Source organism: Oenanthe melanoleuca, chromosome 3 (genome assembly GCF_029582105.1).
Source record: "Oenanthe melanoleuca isolate GR-GAL-2019-014 chromosome 3, OMel1.0, whole genome shotgun sequence".
Lineage (NCBI taxonomy): Eukaryota > Metazoa > Chordata > Aves > Passeriformes > Muscicapidae > Oenanthe > Oenanthe melanoleuca.
Window position 1 is genome coordinate 85,089,370 of NC_079336.1, and position 21,817 is coordinate 85,111,186.

The 21,817-nt window shown below is 38.9% G+C and overlaps 1 long non-coding RNA gene across 1 annotated transcript in view; it reads left to right on the forward strand.

Moving 5' to 3' along the window:
* Positions 1–20,539, forward strand: part of LOC130250531 (uncharacterized) — a 46,939-nt gene extending 26,400 nt beyond the window's left edge. The window contains exons 3-7 of the long non-coding RNA XR_008839996.1: positions 5,992–6,125; positions 6,820–6,904; positions 14,971–15,053; positions 15,522–15,586; positions 19,675–20,539. This is a non-coding gene — a long non-coding RNA (uncharacterized LOC130250531). The remainder of the gene's footprint in view (positions 1–5,991; positions 6,126–6,819; positions 6,905–14,970; positions 15,054–15,521; positions 15,587–19,674) is intronic.
* The last annotated feature ends 1,278 nt before the right edge of the window (positions 20,540–21,817 follow it).

Genomic DNA, 21,817 nt, shown 5'->3' on the forward strand with positions numbered 1-21,817 from the left:
AAGTTATCTCTCTGTCTTTCCTTTGTTGGCCTTTTTACTACTTTTAGACATCAGTTGCCTTTGTGAGTCTTCTTTATGGTTATATTTGCTAAAAAATGCAACTGGTTTGGATTCCCCACCTAAATAACTTGAGTGAGAACCTACAATACTTGCTGTTCTCCCTGTTCTTCAAAGCTAGACTACAATTACTGAAAACTTACAAGTGGTTTGTTTAATACACTATTATTTTTTATTTTTAGATTTTTGTCTCTTCTCCCTCTCATCATTGCAACCTGTGTAGTTTCCTTGTACCGTCTTTCCTTAAACATTATGCAGAATAAAATATAATTTTGCTCCTTACTTAGACTTTGAACCCTTTGAAATGAAATCAAGTGAGTTTGCTGTACTTAGCTGGTTCAAACCTTAAGAGATTCTACTGTTTTGCTGTGTAGGGAGATGATTAAAATAGATTTGATCTTTTGTCTCTAGATCAGCAGGTTAATTTGTGATTTTTTAATCTACACACATCACAAAGTATCACAAAGTTGTAAGGTAGCACTACACACTTCCATAGGGAAAAAAGTAATCACGTCTGATTTAGCCTGGTTTAGGTTTGTAAGTCCTAGTGATTAAAGCAGAATATGTCTGAAGTGAGTCTATGAGTGCAGCTAGGCTATTGACTTTCCTCAATTCTGCATTAGCAGAGAAGGTAGAAAAATACAAAGTAATGACAATTTCATCACTGTCTCTAAACCCAGGATTAAATATCATAAGTGCATATATAAATATATGTATAGATGTAATTCTCTACATGTTCTCCATCGGTTTTTACCTCATAAGTTACTAATATGAATTTGAACTATGCTACTTAGATGCACATGTGATAAACATATGATAAAAATTAGACACAGGCAAAAATGCCTTGTAGAATTTGTGGTCTGAATGACAAGATTTACCCCATATGAATGCCTACAGTGTGGTAACTTAAGCTCATTCTTCATCAGATAGTCTAAGCTCATTCATGTCCTAATAAGTGGTAGCTGCTCTAGGAAGCCCTCTAAGCTTTCTGTAACCAGATGTGCCACTAGCAATCTTTCCAAAATGTGATGTCAATGGAGCTGCAGCTGGTTAAAGGGCTATGCAGGGCAAAAAGTGGTATTAGTGGCTAATAAAGGCTAATTCTTTTGCAAGCAAAATTAGCTCGCTTCACTAGCTTGTTATGACTTGAAGTGTCTGGCCGTTGAACTATGCATCTGGCTCATTTGTTGTTCTCAAAGAGATCCCACCCTGACTGACAGCTGTACTGGACTGGAAAAAAGTAGCCCAAATGAGTGAGAACAAGAGGACTTCAATTTGTGGGACTTCAGGACAGTAGCAATCCATGCAAACAACCTCTCTAAAAAAAAAGAGATGAACCCAGCCAGGAATGTGTGTGATATAGATCCTGGCTCTGGGCACTAAATTTCCTTAACTGACCAGTTACCACTGCAGAACTTTGTGCTCACAGATGCTGTAATCGATGCACATTATATGCAACTACTTCAAAAACACAAATGTCCAGTAACTGGTTTCAGCAACACTAAATAATCACTAGAAACTTACCTTCCAGTGCGTTCCAGGTATTGTGATGCTCTCAAGTGATTAAAACAGCACCAGAATAGCCTAAGCTCCGTGGATGTGTATTTATTTTTACTCACTGGTGTTTTGGGGTAAATGCCACATCAGAGTGTTTTTATTACAAAGTTCCTGTTCCTGCTCAATGCAGCTGTACCTATTCTAAACTCCTTCATCAAAGGCAACCATTTCCCTTTTTTCTTAATCTCAGATCAGTTTACTGAGAGCAGTTGTCCCTGATTTCCTTTAGCTTGCCCTGCAGAAAAACTTTCTTAAAATCTTCCCTATGTCCATTCTTTCTCTTGCACGTGCTTAGAAATATATGTGCATGTGCCCATGCATATTTTAATCAGTTTCTGCTTCAGTCCTACAGCCTTGTGCATGGTCAGACTGGGAAAGGACTCATGGAAAAGGTTGCTGCCAAAGAGCAGTGAAATGCTTCCTCATGTACTTCCAAATTATTTTAACACCTTTTTTATTTATGAGATGTTTCAAAGTTCTGAACTCTCTGATAACATTTTGCAGACAAATGTGCACTGAGGTCAAGACTGATTATTTTTTCACCACGGTGTTGTTTTTGCAGGTGATTTGACACTCAGTGTTAATATAGGTCATCCAGTGTGACAGGTTGGTGATGTTGCCTTTTGTGTAATTAAGCCCTTGAATGCTGATCCTGGATTGAGAGTTTATAGAAACCACATGGAATTACTGGTTTGTGCTGTTAAGTAAATTTTAGGTCCCAAAATTTTATTCATTATGAAGCAGTATTTGAGTTTAAAGGAGACCTTGGACTAATGAATGAGTTTGGTTCTGTAGCATGCCTATGACATTGCTTTCTTTGCACCAGAGACTCCTGTGAAGTGCTGGCTCCTAATTTTGGTGACACTGGAAAGGGAAATCTCTCAAGAGAAGACCCATTAGCCATGGCAAAAAATGACAAAACAGAATTTATATAGAAATTGAGGCTTCAAATTGGACTTTTCCATCTGTTTTATTTTTATTCCTTGTGAAATTTTTTTGATTAGTCATAGTTGGGTACAGCTTGGATTGCCCAGCCTTGTGAGAGGCTGAGAGATGGTGAGAGATAGTAATAGAAATGATCTTTGCTTACTGAGGATCTCAGGAAATCATGAAAGAGGAAACTCCCAGTATTTTCTTTTCATACCCAAAGGGATTTCTCTCCCACATTAAAAAAAAAGTAAAAAAGTAGAGACTATTTGATCCAGACATAAAGATCTACTCAAGAATCTTGTAGAGCATGGTCTAACTTATGTTGTTTAATGATGACTTTTCACATTGGAAAGATAATGAGAAATTATAGAAAAGAAATCTTCTAACAACTGGGATGACAGAGAGAACCGGAGCTAACACCAGACTCAGAGCAAAACTACCCAGTCAGAGATGCATTTGAGGAGGCAAGTTGCTTGCCATGGAACATGAGAGATTGGTCCCCCTCTGCCTAGATGCCTCACAATTAGAATATGGCTGGAATGTGTTAATAATGCTCAGGCTGCAGGAGACAGTCACTCCTCTGAATCTTAAGTATAGATATATTAGTACCATGTATTACAAGCAAAGATCTGTAGAAGATTTCTAAAGATACCTTGACTGAAAAGTCAGAATAGTCTAATTCTTGCTGAATCAGACAGTTTCTCTGTGAGGAAACAAAAAAAAAAAAAGCTGAAATGTAGGATGTGATATCTTCCTGCCATTAGCAGTGTTCTTTCTGTCTGTTTGGGTCTCCTGGTAGAATAAGTCTCAAGTTCATTAAGGGGAGTATGTTGGGATGCTTTTCATCCTTTACACATTATGGTCACTGTGGCCAGAGTTGTTACCTGTCCTTCTCCTTTGCCTGCTGAGGAAATTCAGCTCTATATCAATATGCTTGATTGTGTTCTGCTGCTGTCACTCTATCTCCATGGTTTCAGTTCTTCTTCCCTGTTATCAAAAGTGCTGCTCAAACTTTGTTTTTGCTTCTTCAGTCTCCCTCACTTCTTCTCTTGTAATGCCACATCTGTACTTTTTGTTTATGCTTTTCTGTCTTAAGTCTGTGAAGCTGGTTTTGTGCAAAAACACCACGACACAGCAACAGCCAGCAGTGGTGCAGTTGCTCCAGTGCTAAGCTGATAACACAGAGACAGCTGACACATTTTTACTTTTGTGCTTTGAACTGATTCTCAGAGCTGGTTTCCTGATTTGTCTCATTAGCACTGATTTGCTTTGTTCTCTGAGTGCAATTGCTCATTTGCTAAGAGTTAGAGCAGCTACATCTCCATTTTCCCCTAGCTTAAGCAAAGCAGCAGTGATGGCCACTTCTCCCTGTTTTTTCCTTGGCAAACTTCCCAGAAAGATATGTACTTAATTGTAATTTGCTCTCTGTGGTCAGCAGCAATATCTCATCCTTTAGTATCTCAACAGCACCACATATTTAACTCTGTGTGTGCCTGAGGCCTCACCTGATCTCACACAGAGTAACCCTGTACTTCAATTAGGCTGAATATATGCAGCAGAGATTTTCACATTTATTGTATATACAATTAATTCTTCTGTCATTTGCTGCTTCATCTGCTTTTCATGACAAAAACAAACAAAAAGTAACCCACCACTTTCTTTTTGGACAAAGAATATAATTTTCTGGGAAAGGCTTTGTCTGTGCATCTAGTGTATCTTAGTAAAACTGGTTTTGAATTTTAGGTAGACAAGCAATTTTCTGTCAAAACTCTTCAAAATGAAACCATGAAATGACCAGGCCATAAATCCAGGAGTAGCACAAAAGTGGGAATATGAGACCTGCAATATGTAATATGAGTCTTTTAGTCCAACCTCCCCTTTTTCCACCCTGATGCTAAATATACTGTTGACATCCTTGCAAGAAAAGAAACACACTGGCCTTGGACATCAGTGTTTTTGGCAGAGCAACAAGCACCCTTAGCTTAGGCTTAGTTTAATTTCTGTAAATTTTCTTGCTAATATATGAAGAAGAAATGTCAAGTTATTGTATTTGTCACTTCGGTGGTAAAGTTTGGCAAATATAAAATAATTTTAATAAAATGTTGGATTTTAAATCTAACACTTTGCGTTGGTTTCACGTGCTAGGGGGGAGGGGTGGATTCACCTCAGAGCAGGCTCCATGAGGCTGGGGAGTGGGAGGGACACTCCTGTCTCTGGGAGCTTCCCCTGTGAGCTGCTGGGACCAATCAGAGAGCTGGTTTGGTGATGGACAGCTCGGGAAACCAATGAAAAGTTATTTCGCTTTCACAAATCACAGTGGATCAGGTTAACTGTGCCGTCTTTCGGCTTCCGGCTGCCGGGAGGTGAGATGGCTCTGGCTGGGGCACCGGCCCTGGCCCGGCTCCGGGCTCGGCAGGGGAGCCCGGCCTGGCACCCTGGCCTGGTTTGGTGGGGTGGGGGCCCAGCCTGGCCAGGCCGCATGGTTCCAGGACCCCTGACCGCACGGCTCCGGGCGGCCATGGCCCTGGCCTGGTGGCCCCCGGCTCCGCATGGCTCCGGCACCGGCCCCATGGCAGAAGAGGCCTCCAGCTGCCTGTGTGGTTTTCTTCACAATCTGGATACAATTTTAACTTCTTAATGCCTGGATAAAATTCTCGATCTCTTGAGCTCCCCTGAATGAGAGGAAATAAAGCATGGAGACTACAGAGGTCAGCAGAATGAAGATAAAGTTCCTGGTGGGAAGAGATTGAAAAGATGCAAACTGATAAGTAGCTGAAAACCTTTTTTGTGGGCTAAGGGGATTGTAACTACACTAAAATTCCTTTAAACTGTGGAATATACTTGGGGAGATTTAGATACTTGAGTAGAAGACTTTTTGCCTCGGGGAAATGGAGCTCTCTCTGTTCTGGGACTGGAATATGAGCAGAGACATTTGATAGAGAAGGAGATTAAGAGAATTTTGTTTTTCGGCAGCCTGCCTTTAAAAGTAATACCCCAAATGTGTAACATAACCCATAGCATAGCTCTGGAAGGACTGTGAAAGAATGAGAGGAGAGTCATAATCTGCAATTTTTCCTGAGAGGATGTAGATTGTGAAGACACCCCCTAAGCCATAAGTAAAAAAGGGACTTTTCTCTCTTAAGTGAACTGAAATGATTACTTGGGTGGATAACTGACTGAAGTGTTCTCTGTATGTTGTTGGTTAGAAATGTGGAATGAAGGGAGAGGGAACAATCTAAGAATCTTATTCTGAATTATTTTTTTTGTGTTATTAATAAATTTCTTCTTGTACCTTTTTAAGTTTTGAGCCTGCCTTGTCTCTACTCCTAAATCCTATCTCTAAAAGAAATTAAATTTATTTGAATTGGCAAAACCCAAGTCACACCGTGACACACTTCAATTAAAAAATATCTTTCATATAAATAAAACTGACAACTTTCGTTCCAGGTACATGTCATGTTCTTCAGGAGCTCCTGCTATGCTTAAGAAAAAGAAAATTTTCATCTGAAGCACACTAATAATTGTTGTAAAATAAGAAGGTATTTCCAAAATGTCAAAGTTGCCCACAGCATTTCCATCAGGTAAGTCAGCAATTCTTTGTTAGCCACTGCTGTATTGTATTTTATGCAGGAGACAGATAACAAACCCTGTGTGTCCTGGAATGAGCCTTTCCCTACTGTTGGTCATGTGTAGTTATTATCCACCTTTTCCAGATTTCATGTCTTTTACCTGTCCCCATCTTTCCCATCCAGTTTTATAATCATGCTTGGTCATCCCAAACTGAATTTTTGGGTAAATGTGTGATTTGCCACTTTGAACAGAAAATCCATCCAGTTTTGTAAACAGCACAAACATGGAGTTTGTGGCAGCTTCTGAAATATTCCTGTGTTAATTACAGGACTTCTGGTTTTAAACTTTTATATGTAGCTCTGCTTTGTTTGGTAATACATAACCAGGGATGAGTCCTGATAAAAGCATTGATTTAGCTTTACAGCAATCTTTTCAAGATCTTTTAGAACTTGATCTTCTGTTGCCATTCAAGGAGTAGTTCAAATCTCTCTTAAAGGCTTTAATTTCAATATTCTAGTTAATTAATTTAAAATTCATTCTTAAAGAGTTTTAAAATATTAAATATTGGATGTAAGTTGCTGTAGGTTTTGTTAATGTAATTTATTTCAACATGTTTTGTATAAACATTTAAGTTTCACAAAATAATTATGAGTGTATCACAGAGGAATAATACATTTTATACATTTTTTGTTCATTCCATTCTAGGCCCTACAGTGACTTTACTGTTGGCTGATTCCAGAGAGCCATCTCATTACTCTGAGTTGAAATTTCTCCATCTCCAAAATTAGAGGTAAGGGTCAAAGTATCTTGAGACAGTGGGATGAAATGTTCCATGGTTATTGTGATCATGCTGCTCCCTGTTAATATCAGAAAGGGAGATAATCTGTTCTTATGTTCAGAAAAAATTAAATGCCATGAAATTAGTGGAATTGTAACAATAGCATGAGGAATGCTGGTAAAATACCAGCATGACATGGCTTGAGTTAGTAGTATTATATTTTTTGCCACATGTTAGGAACCACTTACTCTGGTGGCTACTGTAACTTATTAAGAATTGTATGAGAATCTGTTTTTAATATCTGTGATTTAAAAATATCTTGGAATGTAACACTGGAAGAGAAAAAGAAAATATATTTCCTGAAATCTGCCTCAGTGCCATTTTTTCACTGTCTAATTTCTGCTGTTCTGGGTTTTTTTTTTTTTCTTTTTTTAAAAAAAATTATTATTATTATGATTTTATACACAGTTTGATCATTTTTCCAAAGAACTGATATTTATCAGAAGTCACATGCTGAAAATCACCTATGTAGTTATACATGCTTTGGAGAATATTAAGCATTTCAAGGAGAAGAATTCATCTTTCTGATTTCTGTAGTACAAAATAGTAAAGAAACTTGTAGCGTTTTCTCTTGCTTCTCCTGTGTCTATAGATTTTTTTTTTTCTTGTTAGTATTTGAACATTACAGCTGAAAGGATCTGATTAAACAAGCTAGGCTTTTTACAGTTCCTATGGCCTCTACTTAAAGTGCATTAAACACTTAAAACTCAGCCTAACTCAACTGGAATGGATAATTTAAAATAAGGATTATCTTCCATTTTGTAGTAAAGGAAAATGTAGAGCTACAAGTGTCATCATGGCCACTTTTCTTCATAAAGAAGGGAAGAAAGGAAACAGCTTTAACTCATGGACAGTATCATTTCTGCCCTGTGGTCTTGAAAGCTCAGTGACAAGAACAGGATATCACTACAGAGTCCAATTTTTAGCTTGGATACAGATTTCTTCTGTAGCTTATAACAAGTTATTTCTTCCTCATGTGTTTTAGCTTACCAGCTATATAAAACCTTTGAGGTGCATGTGCTTGCAAAAATGCTTTAAAGAGGTGAGGTGAAAGTTTAGAAGTTCTTTAAAAGAAGTTTCTGTGAGGTCTCAGTCTGCTTCCATATTTGTCAGTAAAAGTTTTATCATAGACTTAAATGCCCAGACTTGGGTTAGAATAAATTTAATTTACATTAGTGACTTATGTATTTGTATTAACAGGGCTTTTAGTCTCCCTGACACCTCATTCAAATTAGAACTTCATTTTCCTGAGCTGTACTAAGAAGCATTCAGGAAATTAATTAATTGGCCTGATTTTTTTTCTTTCACCCACCTAAGAACATATGCTCAAATCATAAATAAAAAAGCTGCTCATGCCTGAAATGTCACCATATTTGACTGTTTTGGTCTAAAGGTGGTAAGATCCAGAGTTTCTGAACATCAAAAAAGCACTGACAGTATTCCCTTTTTTGTCATAAGGGATTGCAGCCTCAAAAGTATGACTGCCCTTAGACGTGATATGGAAGTAGGAGTGAGTCTGTTTATAGGCTGTACGTGATTCAGTGAGACTTGAAGGTTAGTTTTTCTATCCTGAGAGCCCTTTAAGCCTTCCAGCAAGGTGTTCTTCAGGAGGTGAGTACATATGGGTGTACTAGCACCCATGTCTGCTTCTGAAATTGATACTGCCAGACTGTCCCAGGGCCTGACAGGTTCAGCACCTACATGTGTCTGTGTACCAGTGGTGAGCTGGTTATCTTCTCCTGCTGATTGATCCTGGGTGTCCCACATACCTGTTGGCTTTCTGAGGTGTGTGGTGTGGTACCTTATTGCTTTCCAAGGCTCAGATGAGTGGCCAGAGGTTTGGCCATATACAGATTGTCCTTAGTTGCTTCCTCAAGGTTACTGTGCTCAATTTCTCATCGAGCCTGTGCTTCAATCTTCTGGACCTGACTGAAGCAGATAGGACCTGAATGATAGCTGGCAGCAGCCCAGGAGCATGAGGTTTCCTGCTGTCCTAATGGCCATGCAAATATTTAATGCAGGAGTGACTTCAAAGTGGCTTTTTCCTCAGCTGCACAGCAGTGCAGCTGTACCTGAGAGGAAAGTTCCATCAGAGAGCAGGCTAGTCTGTCTGCTTCTATCAAAGCCTGCAGTTACATGTTCCAGGCACACATTTAGGTATGTGGCATCCTACAGCATCCTCCAGTTATGATCCAGTGGGAGAGACAAATCTAAATGCAAAAATGGGTATCCCAGCAAGTCCAAACTGTTCTCGAAGTCAGGTGGTGTCTAAGTGGCTCTCCAACATGGGAGCAATATTGCTGAGTGCCTTGTATACAGTAGCAATGCTTAGCAGCAAATCATCAAGTAGACAGATGGAGGCACACTAAGAAAACTTGCAAGTACAGCATTCTGATTTGGGAAATTTTATCCTCCTTGTCAGGAAAATAACTCTCCTAGATGGACTTGATAGCATAAAAGCACTGTAATTTTAGTAATGTTATTTTGGACATCATAACTTCAAAACATAAAATGATGTGAGGTGTTGGAACAAATGTGTATGCAGAGTTTGGTCTTCGTGGCTTCACAGAATTACTCACACTTCCTTTATTTAGAAAAACAACCACATTTCTCACATCTTAAAAGTGACAGTCCTACAGTGAAAAGAGGAACTAAATGTTCCTTGAACACACAGCTCTCAATGCACATGCAGGGGTTAAAGGGCTCACAGCTCAGAGGAAATGGCATAGTGGCTAAAAGCTACCTGGGAAAGCTACCTGGCAATTGAGTTTTTTATTCAGTGGTCATAACATTCCTACTCTAAAACAACTTATTTGTAGTTGTCACTACAAAGGATGAACGGCCAGATGAAGCAGTTCTTTTATAGTTGGAATTGGCTGAGTTGCTTTTCATGGTTGGAACTGAGCTAGAGAAATGGTCAAAAACATTTGAATGGTCTTGGCACGTTTGGTACTGTGTAACTACTGACAAAATGTAAACAATTACATGGTAACTAGAAAGATGCATGCCAGGTTAGTAGTGTGAGAATGCCTTGGCAAATTAGACTAATGGCTGCATGGAACACATTCTGGTACAGCTCCCACTAGTCATATGAACATGTTTGATGGGAATGTGATGTGTCTGGAAGCTTGAGCAAACACAGTCTGAACCAAGGGCTCATCCTGTTAACAGAAAAGACTCCCAGAGTCAAACTGTCCTGCTCCACCTTTCTGTGTGTTCATGCATCTTGTTTTCTGGGCCATGAAGCTGCAATGACCAGTCCCTTGCAGTCAGTTGTTCAAAGGCAGGATAAACATGTCTTTAGAGGAGTTTGCAGAAGCTATCAGGTGCTCAATACTTTCAGTTTAATGATGATTTTGTGAAAATCCAACACAGGACTAAGTCTGCCAAAGAATTTCTGTGTTTTAATGCATCCACTAGAATTTATCCAGACAAGATGTACTATTTTGTGCCAAGGACCACAGCTGTGTACCTTGGGAGGGAATGTACAAAACTCTGCATGTATGAAGGAAGAAACTGTTAGTGGGTAGGAATTGTTTGTAGGAAAGGTAGGACTTGGCTAACTTCATCATTTTCTGCACTCAGGTTGTAGTTCAGCCTCCTTTGTCTCAGAGTCCTCATCCATGAACTGAGTGATGCTGCTTGGTGCTAACAGTCTGCTGAAGTTTTCCAATGTAGAAACAGCTTCCCAAAGCATTTTAGTCAGTTTTAGATCCCCCCATCAGCTCCCAAAAATACCTCATTTTCAAAAATGGCAATTCATGGCCTTCTTTCCTTTTCTTCAATTTCTCTTTATTCTCTCTCCTTCCTTGTCTTTACTTAATTGTCTTGGAGTGGTTACAAAGACAGCAGCCTCCCAATTTGGTGACATTGCTGATTCTGATGTGCTCTGTCATTTCTTTGCTCTATAGAGCCAGTCTCTCCAACTGTTGCCTCAACAATCAGCATCATTCTTTTTTTGCAGCACTGATATTTTTCAGCTCTGCAAACTCTTACATTTTCTAGAATGATGAAAGGTCCACATAATTGGCTAGTATAACAATTTATACAACATAATCCATGGGAATATACATAATGAGAAGGGAAAACTTTAGTCTTGTTTATGGTCTTTTATGGTTATGTGCTGAAGTACTGTAACTGGTTTTAGATACTTGTTTTAAAAAGTTGTCTAAATCTTGAGCTATGTAAGAAAATGGATGGTAAGCTTGCAAAATAAGGCCCACAGTATGATGTTGAGATTAATTCAATCATGTTAGTTCCAGGAAGTTGAAAGTGACCTCTTATTGTAGAGAGTTAATAGAGAGTTAAATGAAAAAGAGATGATATTTGATTATTCTTATTAGTTAAGAAAGCAAGCAAGAAATCAAGAAGTGGCTTGAAGCATTGTGAGGAAAAATTTAGAATTATATATCAGGGAAAAGTTTATAAACATAGCCAAGGAAACCAGCTGCCAAATGAAGCTTTGGAATCAGCACTGTTGAAGATATTCAGGGCTCAGCTAGACATCCATCTATCAAAAAGGATAAAGAAATCAGTCCAGCCACAATTTAGGGATAATACAAGAGAGTTTCTTGCCAAATTTCTACCCCAAATAGTATATGATTTAGTTGGAATGGAAAAGGAAAGCACTTTGGCTTGATAGATCTTTCACTGATATAATCTTAAAGGCACAAATTCTTCTGTCTTTTATAAAATATTGCTAGAAACTTAAAAAAAATTCTTTATTGTAACTGTAGTGTATAGGTTTTGCTCTAGTTTCAGACACATTGACTCTAGCTTAGCATGTTGGGGTTTTTTAATCTAGAAAATTGATATCTTTAGAATAAAAAAAAAAAATCTCAGAATGAAGAATTGTTTCACAACATCTTTTTTTCACAGCCATTTTCCAGATGTAGCCAGATTACTCATACCAAGCCTGAGGAAAAACTGTCAGTGAGGTATTTATTTTTTGCGGGCTTAATTAGAGGTATGAAGGCTGGTAAGACTGGAGGGTTAGGATAATAAGGTTATAAAGGCATGGTTAGCTTTTTACCTCTGTGTCACAACTTCAAATACAGGCCAAGAGGGATATTTCCCATTCATTACTTCTGAGTTACTGCTCAGATGGGTGGTAATGACATTCTTCTAGTGGGTAGGCAGGCAACACTCATACAGTGGAGAGCTGAAGACTGAACTGAGCTGGCAGGCTGAGACTACTGCTCATCAAAAGCTGGGGTTCAGACTTTTAAGGGTATCCTAACATTCAAGTTGTTGCCTCTTGCAATTTTGAGGGGTTTGAAAGCAGTCACCTTGAGCTGAAGTAAGCAGAGTTAAGATTCCTGAGCTCTTTACAGAAAGCTAAGTACACATTTGTCTGGAACACTGAACACCTTCAAAATTGTAACCCAGGACCCTCACCAGGATTTCTGTGAAGCTCTGATTCACCACTTTTCCATGCAGCCTCAGTCAGTGTCTGATTTCCCCACTGTTTATCCCAGTAAAGGAGAAGATGGATGGCAGCTCTCTGGCTTTCAAGTGCTCTGCTGCAAGAGCAGCCTCCTTCAAGGGCAATATCTTCCAAAGCATCAGTCATATCAGAGAGACCAGCCTGGCACAGAGATGAAGCAGATACAGTTTTAAAGAGGCTGTTCCAGAAATAGAATTAGATTTAAATAACAAATGAATCTTCAGAGTGAGTACTGAGTTTCTACAGATGTAACACAGAATTCAATATTTTCAAGCCATAAATACCTTGCATTCCCTAATTTATCCTGTTAAAATTAGTGTAAATTTCTAAGATATGCTGTAGAAGGCTAGTTCTCAAAAGCAAGTCTGCCATGTTATCACTGCATTATGAAAATGTGTCACATGATGTAAGGGAAGTATGAATATCTGCTATCTGATGTATATAATTGAAAAGGGAAATCACAGAGTGAAATCACCAAGCCACATTAGCCAAAGAGAACAGATAAGTAAGAGTATAACACTGGAACTGTAAACAGACAGAGATTACACTCGTGTGGAAATGTGCATGTTTTTAGAAGTGAACTAAACTGTTGACAGTAGAAAATTCAAAAAATCTAGCACTGCTTATCACAGAAAAAAATCAAAATGCTGTATGGATAATAATCATTAATTATCATGTATTAAAAAATGCTGTTTTTGGGTGTCACTTGAAACTCCTCTACAAAAGACAGAACTTAGAAGCAAGGAACTGAATTGCCCCGGGCTCTGATTTGGCTCAGGTACATGTGTGCATTCTCTGCCCTTCCACCCAGCTCCTTGCCACAGCTGTGATGGCATCCCCAGCTGTGTGCCACAGCTCTCAGCAGCCTGGCCTGGCACCACACACCCTTCTCAGCCAGCACAGGAAGCAGCTCGTGCATGTGCTGGTATCTCCTCTCTCTTCCCCTTTGAATGTTTCTGTGAAACCGCATGTGCTCGAGTTTGTAAATATGGACACCAGATCAAACTCTAGAAACACCATCAGAAAACTTACCTTTAAATGTGTCAGAGTCTCTGTTTGCCCTGTTCCTTCCCCCTCCACCCTCGAGAAACCACCATGACAGGAAGAGCACACCATTTCCTCCAAAGAGACTCATTGCTGCTCTCAGTATCCCACATTAACCTAGAATCTGCTTTTTCAGTGTGCATGCACAAAATGTGACACTGACCTGTACATTTTTAGTCACTGAAATAGGACATTTGGGTAGAGGAAATAGTCAAATCAGGTTATCACAAAACAAGAGCTTTTATAGTTGATTGTTCAGGCAGTGCTGCTGACTGCTGAGCTAGCTCTTAGTAAGAATGTGCAAGTTGTGCTATTTTTACTTGCTACTTGTCTAGTACTAGACTTGTTTGGAATAATTTATTCTTGTATATAAAGGTATATATCTACCAACAAGAATTTAGAGGAATTTTCTCTAGTTAACAGAATTGTACAAGAATTCATTGAAGAGGAAGAGAGAATACCTTGGTGAAGGGAGCTTTGAATGGACTTTAGAGAAAAGGCCCAAACACATTTGACATTCCCCTCAAAATACTTACATTTTTGCCTGTAAAAAGCATGCTTCATTACCCTTATCAAGCCACTTCATAACTTCTTGTTAACTTGTTGTACTTAACCCACTCATCTAGTTCAGTGGTTTTATTCCCTGGTTTTCAGCCACTACCCTTTCCCCACTTTCAATCTTTGCAGTTTGCACACAGACACCATCTGGCTTCACCCCCGGGGTTTCCTAGACAAGGGCAATCTAGTTAGCCTTGTGAAATCCAAACCCCAGGCAAAACAAAAACTGTAGAAAACTTCCACAAGACAGGCTTTGTCACTACTCTGTGAGGGGCAACTCATTAACCAGGGAAGCTGTTAGAACAGAAATCACATCTTAAGCACTAGGTTATCTTCTCAACCATCCTACTCTTTTCCCTAAACTTTTCCTTTCAATTTCCTGGAATTAATGCCCGTCTTTTCTGGACAAGAGAAAGTTTGACCACTGTGTGTGTAATTACAGAACTTCAGAGTGGAACATCATGTAAGAAACTGTCTGTAAAATGCTTGGAGTAAAGTAGATTAAGAACAGATTTACTGAAGAAATTAGGAAGTCATTCCAGTGTTCTTTTCTGTTCTAAATAACATAGTGAAAATAAATCTCTGAGGCAAGATTCTGGACAAAGACATTCCTTTGAAAAGAGACCACAAGATTCCTGGTCTTCTTAATGGAGAAAACTGAAAGAACTGGTCTTGGTTTGGGACCCACAAAATGCTGATCCTTTTGAACATTGTGGACAAGTACAGAATGTTGTCCAATGCATTCATCCTTGAACAGAAAGAAACCAAATTTCTGTGTGCTCTGACTGTCTCACAGGAGTGGAAAAAGAAAAGAACCCCTCCCTTTCTTTTTTATGTTTGCTGTGTTCCAAAGTTTTTAAAGGAATTTACTTGGGCAAGGCATTTTGATGTGTACATCTGTTTTGCCCTGAGAAATTATGATGCAGTTGTAGAGTTCAGTGGTTTTGAGCCACATATCCTTTTATTTCAGGATTTGGGATTCTGAAGTCAGTAGGAAAATGCATATCTCTATAGGCACATTTCACTAGTGATGGCCACAGAATGAAGATTGAGGTGAGTTCTCACCAATAACATAGTCACCCCAACTTCTAACCTTTATCTTGTACCCATCCAACTTCTAGCTTTTTGTTTTTCATTGTATTCTGTTGTCTCTCCTGACTTGATAGTAGTTACTCCTGTGTGTCTTCAAGGAATAATGCACATCACAGACTGCTCTGACAATGTAGGAGCAGGGAAATGAAGAATAGCAATTTTTCCATTATTGTAAACTGCAAAAAGGTAAAAATACAATCAGCTCCTTCTCAGTTTTGTAGTCAGAGAAAGGAAGGGGAGAGTGTATGGAACAGTAACTGGGTACCACTGATATAGATGTTAACTTCCAGTCTTGTTAAATGTCCTGTGAAAAGAAGCATATATTGCTGTTTGCCCTCAGTATGGCTGAGGTTGCATGATATTTAGATGATAAAAGACTCTCATGTAAGAAGTAGGCACCATATTAAACACACTCTTTTTGCTTTACAGTGCTCCCCCGTGAAAACTACAATATCACTTTGGTTTGGTGAGCATGCCATGATGGTACTCAGAAGGTAGGTTTACCTTTTGGAATGATTGAAGAGAGAAGTAGATTGTGTACTGTTAGCAGGGAGCAATGTCTGATACCAAATTTTGCAGTCTAGAGCTGGGTTTTTGTTATATTGTGAGGTTTCTTCTAAAATGGTGGCCTTTTCAGCCAACAGAGAAAAGTCTTGCCAGTGTTCTTGTGTCAGTTAAGCTGATTTATAAACAATCTTAGAAGGGTGACTATTAAAGGATGAGAGATATAAATCAGCAATCTCTGTTCCTAGTCACAGTGGATGCACAGGTTCCTTTTGAGTTGGAATGAAGAAGTTTGGAGCTGGAGACTACAGATATTTAAAGTTGTTTTGATGTTAATATTTCAAATTTCCAAGGTATCCAAGATGTGGCCAATGATAATAGCAGGCCTAGTCTGTTTCTCCCAGCATGTGGCATGAAAGTAGTGTGGTCACAGAGCTATGCATTATTTACATGGTGTCAACATGTCAGCAAGTGGTATGGCACAGAGCCAGATTAAATCACTTCTGATTTTCCATACAGGACACTGAATAATAACGTTGTGTCACACTTGAGGACACTGGAATCTGGCAGATCAGCAGCAGCTCAGTGTGTCAAGCTCATTTGGAAGGCTTCTTCCCTTCCTGAAAGATCACAGATATCAAGGTTCAAGGAAACCGTATAAATTTGGCATTTTTTAAATTTCCTTCCAAAGTGAAAGGTTGTACCCAGGAAGCAGACACTTTTTGTTTGCTTTCTGTAAAGATGTGTCATGGGGTCACTGCCCTCATGCAGGAATGTTTGCTCCTGAGAATGGGCAACCACTCCATGGTGCAAGTTTGCCATCAATCTTTGTTGTCTCTGTAAGTGGCAAATCTGGTACGAAAACTTTCATCTGTTAGTTTTTTGCAGAATCTATTGCACCATCTCAAACAGGAAGTGTGTTTTTAAGAGCCAATCACATTGTTTAGAATAGGTGCTTTAAGGGTTTGAGGTCTTACATGAAAATCTTGAGTGCTGTTCTCAACCATTGCTTCTGCACCAGCTCTGATTTCTGTACAACCCTTAGAGCTGGTTCACCTTGCCAGCTGGTAGGAAACCAATTCAGCAGGATAAAAACATGGATAGCTTTCTGTTGGTTTAGTAATCCAATTACATTCATTGAGGAGCCATGTGAAAATCAGAAAGTGGAAGAGAAGGAATAGGTCTGTGTGTCAGGGAAGAAAGGATGCAGGGGAAGTGAAGGGAGCAGATTGTTAGATGAATTTTAATATATTGTGAAAGCTCACCCTAGAATATTTAATGGACACGGAGGGAGCTTTTAGAAGGTTAAAAGAAGCATCCAAAATACTGGGATTCATTTTGCCTTGTCACCATAATACCCTTTTTATGAAGCTAGAACTATGTACGCTCATAAAAATCCTTTGCTTTTTTTTTTTTTTATTTTAAAGTATAATGCAACCATTGGAGTCTGTGCACAGTTCTTTCAAGTTAAAAGCTTAGTTCAACATTCCACTTCCATTTCCTGGTAGAAAATGTTTTATATGAAAGCAACTTTAACCTTTCAGAAGGGTTCATTTACTGTTACGTTTGGTATCGGCTTTCCAAAAAATGCAGTCTGTGTTTGGCATATTATAGATTCTGGTTTTAATATTGGTTTAGGAAAAGAAAGTCATATGGCATAATTCAGAAATAAAACATTGCAACAGAATTCTCTCTATACATGAATGCACCCCATGAGCGAGCGGTTTAAAGTCAGTTTGATCACTTAAAGCCAAGACATGGGCTCAAGCTATCCATGAACCAGCTGGTAACAAATAACACATTCAACTCTCAGTCACAGGAAACTGTTAGCTTGCCTTTTTATAGACAACTACAGCTCTACAGCTCCTGAAACACAAGGGAATATCATAAGGACTTGGAAAGAATTGAACACCTACCATATGCGCATAAAGAAGGGTAATAAAGATGAAAGGCCAGAACTGAGCTTTAATTTCTATTTTTCTTCTTTTGATTTATCATCTGTTTCTGCATTGCTGCAATTTTCTTTGGCCTAAAATTAGGGAGAAGATGCTTGAATTTCTTAGTTTGATCAAATCAGTCAAACTTAGGCTCCCTTCTCAGCCAGCGTAACAGATGATAAACATGAAACTTTGAAGTACATTCTTGCTTTCTTTATGCCTTTATTGTGCATTCATTTCTGAAGTGCTGATTGCTGTAACAATCTCCTGCAGTGGGCAGTTCCTGGCCATGGGTTTCTGTAGTCATGGTGAGATGGGCATTGGGCTGGTAGAGCTGTAGCAAGGTGACTGAACTAGAGCAAGGACTGACTACTTGGGTGCAGGGCCATATAGACATATCTGAGTCTCCTTTGGACCTTAGCAGCTCCTCTGCAAGTCCTTCAGGACTATCTCAGCTGCCAGGCTTGCTCAGGAGTCACTGCACCATGGTCCCTTGCCATGTACAGATGTATTCTGAGAGTTATTCTCCACAGGAATTCTGCTGTCAATAGCCACTTTTTACAGAAGAAAAGGACCTTCTGACATGCCTGGCCATGAGCGAGACAATAAAGGCTAATCCTTTGTGCTGCTGAGCCTCAGATTCTAATAAAGGACTCAGAACTTGTAAGGGTAAAGCTTCAAAGTCAGTACAGATTTGCAGAGGGAGGGCAGATAAGGGGGTTGTAGCCCACCCATCAAGACCACCTGGTCTTAATATATGGCAGCAGTCAGCCTTTGTGCCACACACTCTTTCCATATCCTACCCCTCTTCCAGGGAGTGAGATTTCCAGGAACGCTGCTGGCAATGTATGTGCAAAGTCGGGTGCACTGCAGAGTCTGTCAGTCATACACAACAGTTTTATCACCCCTGGAACTGCAGCAGCCAAATCTGACAGCAGTGGTCAGAAGCTACTAAAATAACATCATATCTAATATCTGATGATGAGTGCACATCCAATAATTTGAAGATGGAAAGATCTGCAAAAATGCAGACTATTATTTTATCTGGAAACGTGTCCCAAAGAGTATTCACATTTCTTATTCCTTTTTTGTGCATGTGCAGTTCTCATGAACTTTCAGCTATGAATCCGTATGGGAATAATTTCATTGTGAGAAGGCAGCTTCCATTCTATCATGAAAAAAGCTGCATGAAAATCACAGGAAGCTACAGAAGAAAGTACCAGTCATTGTTTAAAAGCATTGTGGCCTGTGGAGATGGAAAACAGAACAGGGATTTGCCTCCAAATTTTATAAGCTTCTAGAAACGTGAATGAATGAGAAATGAATGTAAAAAAAATCTTAAAAAATATCTTAGAACCTCATTGCTTTTATAACAAACAGACCTGGCAAAAAGAACATTAATTATCTTGAATATCAGTGTTTAAACAGATAGTGCTATTCCCAGTAATTTTTGGTTGCCATTGCCACCTAGGTTAGTGTTACTCCTCAGCTGCTAACAATGAAGTTATCAGCCACTGGAACAAATTACAAAGAGGAGCAGTGAGCTTACCATTTCTTGAAGTCTGTAGACTGAGAGGAGTTGGTATGCCTTAGCAAACAATGGATACACAGGTGGGTGAAATTATATTATTGTGCTACAGAGAAGCACATGAAATATCCTATGTGGTCCTTTCTAGCTTTAAGAACCATAGTCTACAATTTCACAAATACCTTACATAGAACTCAGAAGTAGTGGTAACCAGAGCATCTCCTGATTTGCAGTCGATTATGCCATAGTATTAAAACAATTACAGACTGTAATGTTTCTACATGTTTCTGTCACAACTCATATTACTAGCATTATTTTACAATATTGGAAATTTGGTTTTAGGGACTAAAGAGACACTTCCTCTTCATGGAAGTTCATGGAAGAGTGGATAAGCAAGTAAGCATGTAGGCTGCTGCTTCCTGATCTGATCTATTGCAGTCAATAAAATCAATGAACTAGACTCACTCAGTGAAATAAAAGACATCCCATGAAGGAAATCTGAGGATATTTCTAATTATTGTAGATGATTTTAAAAACTTTCATTTTCTTCTCCTTGTAGGATAATCTAGCACACTGTTTAAAAGAAGCTTTTTTTTTTTTTTTCCTAGAGTAGTCCTGCAGTTGAAAACAGCTTTTCTACCCTATCCAGATGACAAGACCTTTGGGGCATCAGGCACTTCAGAAACCTAAATCCAGTGGGACAGTTGAAAGTTTGGTAAGAATGTGCCTAACTGAACAGCTGGACATGAGAAGAACCAGTGCTTCACTGCTGAGTGGGTTTGGCAGCACTGCTAGGACTGCATAGCTGGGCTGACCTAGCTAATCCTAGAACTGAAAAAACACCATGGCATAGCTTTTCAACTGTTTCAGGGAAAGTTAATGATTTTGTATCCAAAGCTGATATGCATAATTCCAGAGGGAGGTTTTTTGGTTTTAGATTGTAGTCAGTGGCTAGTAACCTTTGTGTCTGTATCTAAACTCCCTTAGTGACCATCTGCTGCTACATATGTATGTTGTACATAAATACATATCTCAGCTGTCCCACAGGTGGAGGGCTGTCATCAGGGCTTGCTTTAGCCAACCACACTGTGTGAATCACATACAGTGATGGGAGCACAAAATTTGGATTGTTTGGCATATAGAAGCACTCAGATTGCTTTATCAAGAAGACTTTTCTGGTTTTAAGTTTCATAAATTTATAACCTGAACTGATTCAAATAAGTTCAGCTTTCTCTTGTTACTGTGTTTTGTGCTTTTCTGAGAAGATGATTGAAAAAGATGGATGCTGAAAAAGAGGAGTGGCCTCTCACTGATCTTAAGGTTTTGAAATGTATTATCCTTTAAAAAAACCCCACAAACTAGTTTGCTATAATAGTTCCAGCATCAACAGTCACTAATCTATTTTCCATGCAATGGCCATAGTAAAATATAGGAGTGTGTATTTAATGTTTTGATTTCATTAATCTAAAAGTACAATTTAGGGTTGTTTTGGTTGAAGTAACTCCACCATTTTAGTGCCCTAAGGACTAGCTGTGTAGTATTCCAAAAAGTATAATAATATACTTTTATATAAGAAATTAAAAAGGTCTTTAAACATTTAAAAGGTTGGAGAACTAGACTATGTTTCTATTAATCAGGGGGATTGTCAAAAGTAATTTTTGAGTTGCACTGCAAGGAGACTGGGAAGAGCTTGAACTGCTAATGTTCCCTTTGCTCTGTGGATATACAGAAGATTTTCTTGTCCCACAAGCGTTCTGTTGATTTTGAAATTTTAGGTCTGGCATGGGACTCAGTGAATATATGAGTGATTTAAGAAACAAACAAATGTATTTCATTTTAATGGTGACCCCTTTTTTCTTTTTATAACCTTTTAATATAAACTAAATTAAGTTTCATCAGGAAAAGATGCTTCCAACCGCAAACCCAAGACTTTTTTGTTTTAAAAATGTTGAAATGGCATATTTCTAGAATTTCAAAACCTGGGGTTTTCCTTTTTTTTTTTCTTTTTTTGAGGACAGGAAGTTCTTCTGGGAATAATTTTAGTTTTGATGAATTGTCAGTTGTGACCATTTCTCTCTTATGAAAACCCTGTGTTCACTCCCAACTCTAAACCCAGGCTCCCGATACTTTCCAGAAGTCTGAGGTATGATTGCCTTAGTTGCTTTACTTATGCAATATAATGAGGCATCGATTTTGGACAACTATCTTTATTCACTGGTGCAATAAGACAACAGAGAGAGTGCTCTGATATTAATTGAGATTCTACTTTCTCTACATCTACTTGAGATTGGAATAGTTCTGTGGTTTGTGTTCCTAAGTCCCACATGTATGGTGTTTCATGTCAACTTTTGGTTCACAATTTGCAAACAAGTTACATGTTTGCTGGAAATTAATTTATTTAACAGGCTCCCCAGGGAATGGTCACAGCACCAGGCCTGACAGAATTCAAGAAGCATTTGGACAATACTCTCAGGCACATGCTGACTCTTGGGGGTGGTCCTGTGCAAGGCTAAGAGTTGGATTTGATGATCCTTGTGGGTCCCTTCTAACCCAGCTTATTCTGTGGCTGTGTGACTCCTCAAGGAAGATGTGCTGTCCTGTCTTCTCATGTGATGAATCACACTTCTGATGAAAGCAGGTATTGGAAACTGCCCATTTAAATACAGGTTTATAGATTTCAGGCTTGAAAATATCTCTACTCTGTTGTTTCAGTCTTAGATGAGAAATAGCTAAGAACAACTAAAGCAGATATGAAA